This window comes from Bos indicus, chromosome 29 (genome assembly GCF_029378745.1).
Source record: "Bos indicus isolate NIAB-ARS_2022 breed Sahiwal x Tharparkar chromosome 29, NIAB-ARS_B.indTharparkar_mat_pri_1.0, whole genome shotgun sequence".
Lineage (NCBI taxonomy): Eukaryota > Metazoa > Chordata > Mammalia > Artiodactyla > Bovidae > Bos > Bos indicus.
Window position 1 is genome coordinate 49,825,234 of NC_091788.1, and position 9,837 is coordinate 49,835,070.

Here is a 9,837-nt window from a genome sequence, read left to right on the forward strand (position 1 = left end):
CTTGCCCCCACTTCCAGGCCCCGGGAGGCTCAGCGACAGGCCCGAGGCTCACAGAGACCCCGGGTTCTGAGCCGACAGCTGAAGCTCCGGGCACAGCTCCCCGCCCCGCCTCCCCTCCTGGCCGCCCCCTGCCTGGAGGGCACCATTGTTGGTGCTTCTGCTGGGAACACTGCCAGGGAGGGTCTCGTCTGCAGTCGGGGACAGAGGGAGGAGCCAGAACGCCAGCTCTGGCCTCCCACACCCTGTCTTCCAACTGGGGGGACCTGGCGAGGCGCACGTGGTGAAGGGGAAGCAGAGGCCTGGCTGTGCTCTGGGGGCAAGTGCCCGGTCCCTTCGCTGGCTGCCCCCGGCCAGGGCTGCATGCAGGTGGATGGAGCTTCCCGGAGAGGGGCCCAGGACCCGCTCCAGCTCCACCCCCAGTCCGGGGCAGACTGTGATTAATGAGGCAAATCTATCAGCCCCCGGGGCGGTGGGGGGTGTGGAGGAGGGCAGACCAAGCATTTGTCTCGGGTGCCAAGGAAACTGCCTTCAGCCCAGCCACGTGCCCCCAGCAGTGCCCCCCTGCTGAGCCTGGGCCCCCGCAGCCCCCCTTACACGTTGAAATGGGCCTTTGTCACCAGAGCGCTGAACCTCAGCTTCTCAGAGGGGGTCACCCTGAGACCACCCCCAGAGCAGCTCCTGCCCAAGGCCACTTACCAAATGGTGCGAGAAGCTGGGGTGGGTGCCCGCTCCCCTCTGCTCACCCCCACCGCTGCATGCCACCCCCTGTGACTCTGACACAAGCCCCGGGGGAGGGTTGGAGACTCTGAGCCAGGTGCTGTCTGCCCGCCTCCCTTCAACAAGACCCTTCCTCCATAGTGACCGGGAAAGCCAGGCCCAGCGCTAAGGCACCCCGGATGGACTTGGCGAAACTGAGGCAAGAACCCAGGGGCCTTGACAGCCTTGGAGGCAGTGCATTCGCCAGCCAGGGACGCTCTAAGAAACATTATAGATGGGGCTGGACACAGCTGACGTTCACTGTCTCTGGTCCCCGAGGCTGGAATGCCAGGACCTGGTCCCTCCCCTCTCTCCTGGGCGTGCAGACGGCCGTGTCCTCACTGGGTCATCCCTCTGAGTGTGTCTGTGTCCTGACCTCCTCTTTTTGTAAGGACCCCAGTCATTGGACTAGGGTCCACCCTTGTGACCTCCTTTCACCTTCAGATCAGATCAGTCGCTCAGTCGTGTCCGACTCTTTGCAACCCCATGAATCGCAGCACGCCAGGCCTCCCTGTCCATCACCATCTCCCGGAGTTCACTCAAACTCACGTCCATCGAGTCACTGATGCCATCCAGCCATCTCATCCTCTGTTGTCCCGTTCTCCTCCTGCCCTCAATCCCTCCCAGCATCAGAGTCTTTTCCAATGAGTCAACTCTGCATGAGGTGGCCAAAGTACTGGAGTTTCAGCTTCAGCATCAGTCCTTCCAATGAACACCCAGGGCTGATCTCCTTTAGAATGGACTGGTTGGACCTCCTTGCAGTCCAAGGGACTCTCAAGAGTCTTCTCCAACACCACAGTTCAAAAGCATCAATTCTTCGGCGCTCAGCCTTCTTCACAGTCCAACTCTCACATCCATACATGACCACTGGAAAAACCATAACCTTGACTAGACGGACCTTTGTTGGCAAAGTAATGTCTCTGCTTTTCAATATGCTATCTAGGTTGGTCATAACTTTTCTTCCAAGGAGTAAGCATCTTTTAATTTCATGGCTGCAGTCACTATCTGCAGTGATTTTGAAGGCCAAAAAAATACAGTCTGACACTGTTTCCACTGTTTCCCCATCTGTTTGCCATGAAGTGATGGGACCAGATGCCATGATCTTCGTTTTCTGAATGTTGAGCTTTAAGCCAACTTTTTCACTCTCCTCTTTCACTTTCAAGAGACTTTTTAGTTCCTCTTCACTTTCTGCCATAAGGGTGGTGTCATCTGCATATCTGAGGTTATTGATAGTTCTCCCGGCAATCTTGATTCCAGCTTATGTTTCTTCCAGTCCAGCATTTCTCATGATGTACTCTGCATAAAAGTTAAATAAGCAGGGTGGTCATATACAGCCTTGATGTACTCCTTTTCCTATTTGGAACCAGTCTGTTGTTCCATGTCCTGTTCTAACTGTTGCTTCCTGACCTGCATACAGGTTTCTCAAGAGGCCCAGCTCCAAATACAACCTCATTCTGAGGTCCTGGGGGTCAGGACTCTAAAGAGGACTTTGAGGGACACAGTTCAGTCCTTCACAGGCAGGGCTTTCCAGTAACCCCAACCCCTCCCTGCAGGACCCCAGCTGCACATCGTCCACTGGGACAGCCCCACCCCTCGGGGCCCTCTCCCCACCCTTGCTGCAGACTGGGCCGGCTGGGGGACGGGCACCATCGGGCAATGGGCGCTGCTGAGGACGGAGGGGCCTGCGTGGTCTTGGATGAGCTGCCTCTCACCCTGGGGCCCCGGGGAGCCCACAGGAGGCTGGCACAGGCTCCAGGCCTTCCCAGGGAGGGTCCCTGTGTGCCCAATACCTGTGACATCCGTCCCAACAACCTGGGAGGGGCAAGTGTCCCCTTAGTGGGGGGATGGGCCAGTATCAGGCTGATGGGCATCATCAGGACGCTTTCCTCTCCTCGCTTGTCCCCCTGGTGTTCTGCGTGGGGTATGGGCCGGGGCCCCACGTGGGTGGCCTCCCCCTGGTTCAGGTTTGGTACCTGGAACTATCTGAGGTGGTGCTGGCTCCACCTAGGGCTCCCGGAGTCCTTCCCCTCACCTCGGACCGGCATTTGCCTACAAGCCCTGGGGCCCTGTGTAGGGCTGGCCGCAGAGGTGGGCCATTGCCCTCATTGATAAGCATGCAAATCCCTAAACGAAGTCCAATTAATACACAAATGAGGGCCTGGGAGCAGCTCGGGCTGCGGATGAGGCTGCGCTGGGCTTTATCTTCAGCCTCAAATATTTGTCTCTCATTTGAATGCCTTTTGTGGGATTGAAAGTGGGCGGGGCTCCATCTGGGGAAACCCAGCCTGGCAGGCCAGATTTGGGGAGCTCACCCACCATTACCCCTCCCACCTGCACTTCCTGCAGTGCCTCCTGGGCCCTGTGGCCTCTCCCTGACCATCCCCTTCCTCCCCCCCGCCCTGACAGAGGCCTCTCTTCCAGTGCTGCTCTGGGTCTCTTCTCTCCAGGGTCTCTGTGCTGCTCACAGCCTCCTGCAGGGCCCCGGGGAGGGACGTGGTCCTGGCCAGAGCCTGGGTCTCTTTCGCATGGGACACACAGGGCCGCGGGCACCAGGGGCTCAGCTCTGCCGGGTGGTGGTGTGGAGCGGTCCCGCACGGAGGGTACTCATCTTCCTCGGGGTGGGCGTTAGCTGGAGGCCAAGGTGGGAGACTGAGCGTGTGCGGCCATGTGCGTGCTGGCGTGGTCAGTTCGTGCCCTGCCCCTCCCTGCTCAGCTCAGCCTGCTGTGCTGCACCCACATTACAGGCCTGGAAACTGGGACTCTCGGATGTCGGACTAGTTTCTGGGCCTTGGAATCCTGGCAAGGCTGGCTGGCCCAGGCTCTTACCAAGGAGGAGATGCACAGGGGCCACTCTGTCAGGGGGCATGGGACCAGCCAGAGTGGGCTGTCCTTCCCACAATCTTCTTCCCACTGCCGGCTCCCCTGGCAGTCACCCCTTTACCCTCAACCACCGCTCAGCTTGGACATGACCCCTCCTCCAGAACCCTCTCCTCCCAGACCCTGCCTCTCTTCCAGGAAGCCTTCCAGGGCTGTCTCGCCCTGGTCTCAGTGGTCAGGGCCAATAAGGGCCTCCTGCGAGCTCTCTCTGGGAGGCAGGGAGAGAGGTGAGCTGGGGGCGGGGGCAGGCAGCCAGGAGACGGAAGCCCAGGGGAACCCCCGTGCACCCCGGCCCCGTGTGTGCTCCCTGTCCCCTGTGGCGACACCGCCTGGCTCCTGTCCTGCCGTTCCTGGGATGCGGGGAGCCCTGGGGCTCGGCCAGAACCTGAGGAGGGCAGAGTCGGGGGATTTCAGAGCAGGGAAGGTCAGTGGGCCAGCACCTGAGGGCTCGGAGTTACGACCGGTCTCTGAATGAAGCTGGGCAGCAGGATTCTGGACCCAGACCGGCTGCCCTGCAGGGCCTGCTGGGACCTCCTCACCTGGGGAACAGGCCCGAGGGCACCTGGGGAGCCCAGGGGAGGGGGCTGAGAGGCTGTGGCCGAGGCTGGGGGGTCCCCCGGGGAGAGTGGAGTGGATGGGAGGGACGAGCCCCTGCCGGGGGTATACGAAGGGGCAGGTTGCCGGCCCACAACGTGGGCCCAGCCCAGCCGCCCAGGGCATCGGTGACCCAGCCCTGCCTGCCCCCCACAACGTGGCCTGCACTTTCCTGGCTGCCTCTGTGGCCAGAAGGAAGAAGTGGGGTTGGGAGGGGGGCACGCAGGCTCGAGGTGGGTGCTGGGCTGGAGAGACAGCCTTTGGGACTCACTTTGGAGTCCCGTCTCCGGGATGTCCCACCCCCGGCCCACCACCAGGGACTGTCTGCGGCGGGGGGCTGCTCTGGATCCAGTGGACCCCCGCCTTGCCCAGGGTCCCCGAGGCCCTTCTCGTCTGCCCGCCGAGGCCCTGGTGGAGGGTTTGCGGGTCTGCAGGAGGGTTTGCGGGTCTGCGGGGGCCCTTCTCCTCTGCCCACCGAGGCCCTGGTGGAGGGTCTGCAGGTCTGCGGGGGCCCCTCTCCTCTGCCCGCCGAGGCCCTGGTGGAGGGTTTGTGGGTCTGCAGGAGGGTGTGTGGGTCTGCGGGGGCCCCTCTCCTCTGCCTGCCACGGCCCTGGTGGAGGGTCTGCGGGTCTGCGGCGCTGCCTGAGCAGTGCTCTCATCTCCTAGTCGGTGTGTAGTTTACCTAAAATGCACCCGTCTGGAGGGTCTGCTCACAAATTGTGCATGTGTGTACACGTGTGTAACCTCCGTGCAGGTCACCACAAGAAATGTTCCTGGCCTGGCAAGTGGCCCCAGGACCCCCGCTCTCCACCCCTACTCTGGCCTGGATCACCAGGCACACCGCCTGTTCCTGAACATCAGATCAACCTCACCACACAGCCCGGACACTCGGTGTCCTGCTTCACGGAGGCTTCTCTTGGGGTGCTCTGGGGCTTCTGCGTGTTGGTGTGTGCGAGCTCTTGTGCCCAGACGGGGAAAGGCCAGGCACCACCACTGACCTGCGTCTGTGTCCTGTGGCCACACTGGCCCAGAGCCACCAGCCCTGCCCTCTGCCCGTGGGGCTTTTGGCCAGGGCCGCAGTCTGTGTGCATGTGTGTGTGTGCTGGGGGACGCTGGGCTTCTCTCCATGCCCCACGGGGTCAGCATCCCCATCCCCATCCTGCAGGATGTTCAGGGAGGCCCCTTTCTGCCACCTCTCCTCACATCCCTGTTGGAAGGAGTCGGTGTCAATAAGGTCAATGGATGCTCCAGTTTTAAATGAAAAAGAAAAAGGAGCCAGCGTGCCGCCTGAGGTCTGACCTGCCATGTGGTACTGAGCCTGGCAGGCTGCAGGCACAGGGGGTGAGGACCCTCCCTCCTCAGACTGGCCCACCCTGGTCCTCAGTCCTCAGCTGTGGGGATCTGGAAGGGAGGCAGATCTCTCAGAACTCTCCTGGGAGTCCAAGCTCGCGTTCCCACTGGCCTGGAGCCCCTGTGGGCTCTGGGAGGGGACCTGAGAACCTCCAGGCAGACAGGGTGCCCTCAGGGGAGGGGCGCAGCCAGGCCTGGGCCCCCGCGGCCTCCAACCACGTTTTCTCTCCCTCCTAGGCCCCTGCCTCCCCCAGGGCAGCCCCGGCCGTGCTCCGTCAGGTCCAACCTGTTCTGGGCAGGGCCAGCCGCCAGGGGTGGATTCCAGCTTTTTCTTCATGCTCTACTTCATCGGAAGGCTCACAGCCTACCTCCGCCCAGCCTGCTCCTACACACACACACACACACACACATACACACACACCCAAAGACATGTGCATACACACACACACACGGAGGAACACACGATACACACACCACATACATGTGCAGAAAGACATGCACATTCACATACGCTCAGACTCAGATACATATATACACACAAGACATTAAGTCATATACATACACACACTCAGAGACACACACATATATACACACAAGACATTACAGTCATATACATACACACACTCAGACACATACACATATATATACACGCATAGACACAGACACTATACACACAGACACACACTCAGACACGTACACACAAATATACACATATACAGACACACTCAGACATATACACGCATAGACAGCATCACACACACTCACAAAGACACATGCACACATGGAGGAACACACGATACACACACCACATACATGTGCAGAAAGACACGCGCATTCACATACACTCAGACTCAGATACATATATACACACAAGACATTACAGTCATATACATACACACACTCAGAGACACACACATATATACACACACAGATGTTACACACACACACACTCACACACACACATATACACACATAGAGAGGAAAACATGTTCACACACAGAGACACATACATTACACACACACGTGCAGACACATACATGTGTACACACAGAGACACATACACAGACAGACACACAGCTGGAGCAGGTGTGCCTTGCTGCTCAGACTGTGCCAACAGGGCCCTGGCTTCTCCAGCCGGTGGGGAAGCCTGGCACCCTGGGGTTGCCTCTGCCCTCCCGGTGCCCCACCCAGGAGCACAGGTGTGCCACCCCAGCACGCCCTCGCCCCCTCCCGCAGCGGTGGGCCCCGCCGCCGGCTCCGGCCTCGCCAGCCCTGGGAGCGTCCTTTCTGTCTGTCCCTGTGGTTCTGTTTTATTCCTAGCCTTTGAAACGGGCATGTCCTGGTGCCGCTGTGGCTTTGACTTGCATTTCCCCGGTGACTGATGGTGCCTTTTCATGGGTTTATTTGGCATCGTGTATCTGCATTGCTGGTTTTTAAATCAGTTTATTTTCTTATTTTGAGCTTTGAGAATTCTTTGCATATTCTGCATACAAGTTCTGTACCTGATACGTGATTTGCAAGTATTTTCTCCCAGTCTGCCGTTTGCCTTTTAATATCTTAACATTGCAGAGGAAGAGTTTTAAATTTAACAAAATCCAGTGTATCTGTTTTGTTTTTTTTTAATTTTAAGGTGTCACATCTGAGAACTCTTCACCTAACTCAGTGGTTCTCAACTAGCAACCCTTTGTCGCCTTGGGGTATCTGCAATGTCTGGAGATACTTTTGGTCGCATATTGTCAGGTATTCGGCTAAATACCCAATCGTGCACAGGACAAGTTCCTACAACAAACACTTGTGTGTGTGCTCAGTCACTCGGTCATGTCTCTCTCTTTGTGAGCTGATGGACTGCGGCCCACCAGCCTCCTCCACCTCTGGAATTTTCCAAGCCAGAACACTGGAGTGGGTTGCCATTTCCTGTTCCAGGGGATCTTTCCGACCTAGGGATCGAACCCGCATCTCCTGTGTCTCCTGCATTGGCAGGCAGATTCTTTCCCACTGAGCCACCTGGGAAGCCCTACAGAAAAGAATTGCCTGGCCCCAAATGTCGGTCGTGCTGAGGCTGGAGGCTCTGGCTATCCTGGCCGCAAGGATTTTCTCCTTTTCTTCTAGATGTTTTATGGCTTTACATTTCACATAGAGATGTGTGGCTTATTTCCAGTTAGTCTTTTCGTTTCTTGCACCTGGTTCTGCAGTTGATCCAGTACAGTTTGTTGAAAGACTCTACGGCACTGAATTGCCTTTGTGTCTTGGTCAAAGCACACTTAGACTAGCCACATTTGTGTGCGTCTGTTTCCGGGCTTTCTATTATGTCCTGTTGACCTGTGAGTCTTTCCCTTCATGGTGACCCACTATCTTGATTACTGTAGCTTTTAGTAAAATCAGTAAGTAATAATATATAGTCAAATGAAACATGCATTCAGTTTACAAATGGAAATACGGGAAACTCAGGAGTGGTCACAGGACTGGAAAAGGTCAGTTTTCATTCCAGTCTCCAAAAAGAGCAATGCCAAATAATGTTCAAACTATTGCACAATTGCGCTCATTTCACTTGCTAACAAGGTAATGCTTAAAATCCCTCAAACTAGGCTTCAGCAGTACATGAACTGAGAACTTCCAGATGCACAAGCTGGATTTAGAAAAGGCAGAGGAACCACAGATCAAATTGCCAACATCCGTTGAATCATAGAAAAAGCAAGAGAATTCCAGAAAAACATCTAACTTCTGTTTCACGGATTGCACTAAAGTCTTTGACTGTGTGGATCGCAACAAACTGTGGAAAATTTTTTAAAGAGATGAGAATATGAGACCACCTTGCCTTCCTCCTGAGAAACCCGTATGTGAGTCAAGAAGCAACAGTTAGAACTGGACATGGAACAATGAACTGGTTCCAAATTGGGAAAGGAGTACATCAAGGCTGTATATTGTCACCCTGCTTCTTTAACTTTTATGCAGAGTACATTGTGCAAAATGCTGGGCTGAATGAAACTCAAGCTGGAATCCAGATTGCGGGGACCCGGAGAAGGAAATGACAACCCACTCCGATATTCTTGCCTGGAAAATCCATGGATAGAGGAGCCTGGCAGGCTGCAGTCCGTGGGGTTACATGACTGAGCACCCATGCATGAGGGTGGAGGGAGATGGGTTGGTAGCAATAAACTGATAAGACTAAAAAAAAAGATTGCGGGAAAAATATCAATAACCTCAGATATGCAGATGATACCACCCTAGTGGCAGAAAGTGAAGAGGAACTACACAGACTTTTGATGAAGGTGAAAGAGGTGAAAACGCTGACTTAAACTCAACATTCCAAAAACTAAGATCATGACGTTCAGTCCCATCGAACACATGTGCTAAGTCACTTCATTCACGTCCGACTCTTTGCAACCCTATGAACTGTAGCCTGCCAGGCTCCTCTGCCCATGGGATTCTCCAGGCAAGAATACTAGAGTGCATTGCCATCCCCTTCTCCAGGGGATCTTCCCAACCCAGGGATCAAACCCATGTCTCCTGTGGCTCCTGCACTGCAGGAGGATTCTTTACTGCTGAGCCACTGGGGAAGCCCTGCAGCCATGAAATTAAAAGATGCTTGGTCCTTGGAGGGAAAGCTATGACAAAACTAGACAGTATATTAGAAAGCAGAGACATCACTTTGCTGACAAAGTTCATATAGTTGAAGCTATGGTTTTTCCAGTAGGTATGTACGGATGTGAGAGTTGGACCAGAAAGAAGCCTGAGTGCCAAAGAATTGATGCTTTCAAACTGTGGTGCTGGAGAAGACTCCTGAACAGCAAGGAGATCAAACCAGTTGATTCTAAAGGAAATCAACCCTGCACATTCATTGGAAAGACTGATACTGAAGCTGAAGTTCCAATACTTCATCCACCTGATGCAAAGAGCTGATTCATTGGAAAAGACCCCAAATGCTGGGAAAGATTGAAGGAGAAAGGAGAAGGGGGCAGCAGAGGATGAAATTGTTAGGTAGCAACACTGACTCAGTGGACATGAATTCGAGCAAACTCTGGAAGATAGTGGAGGACAGAGGAACTGGCATGTTGCAGTCTGTGGGGTCACAAAGAGTCAGACACGACTTAGTGACTGAACAATAACAACAACAAATACACAGAAATAGAATTCGTTTTGTGTATTGACTTTAGACTGAGATCTTGCCAAATCCTCTTATTAGTTCTAGTTTTCTGTAGTTTTTGCAGGAGATTTTCTATATAAAGCATTCGTGTGAATGGGGGTAGTTTTGTTTTCTTC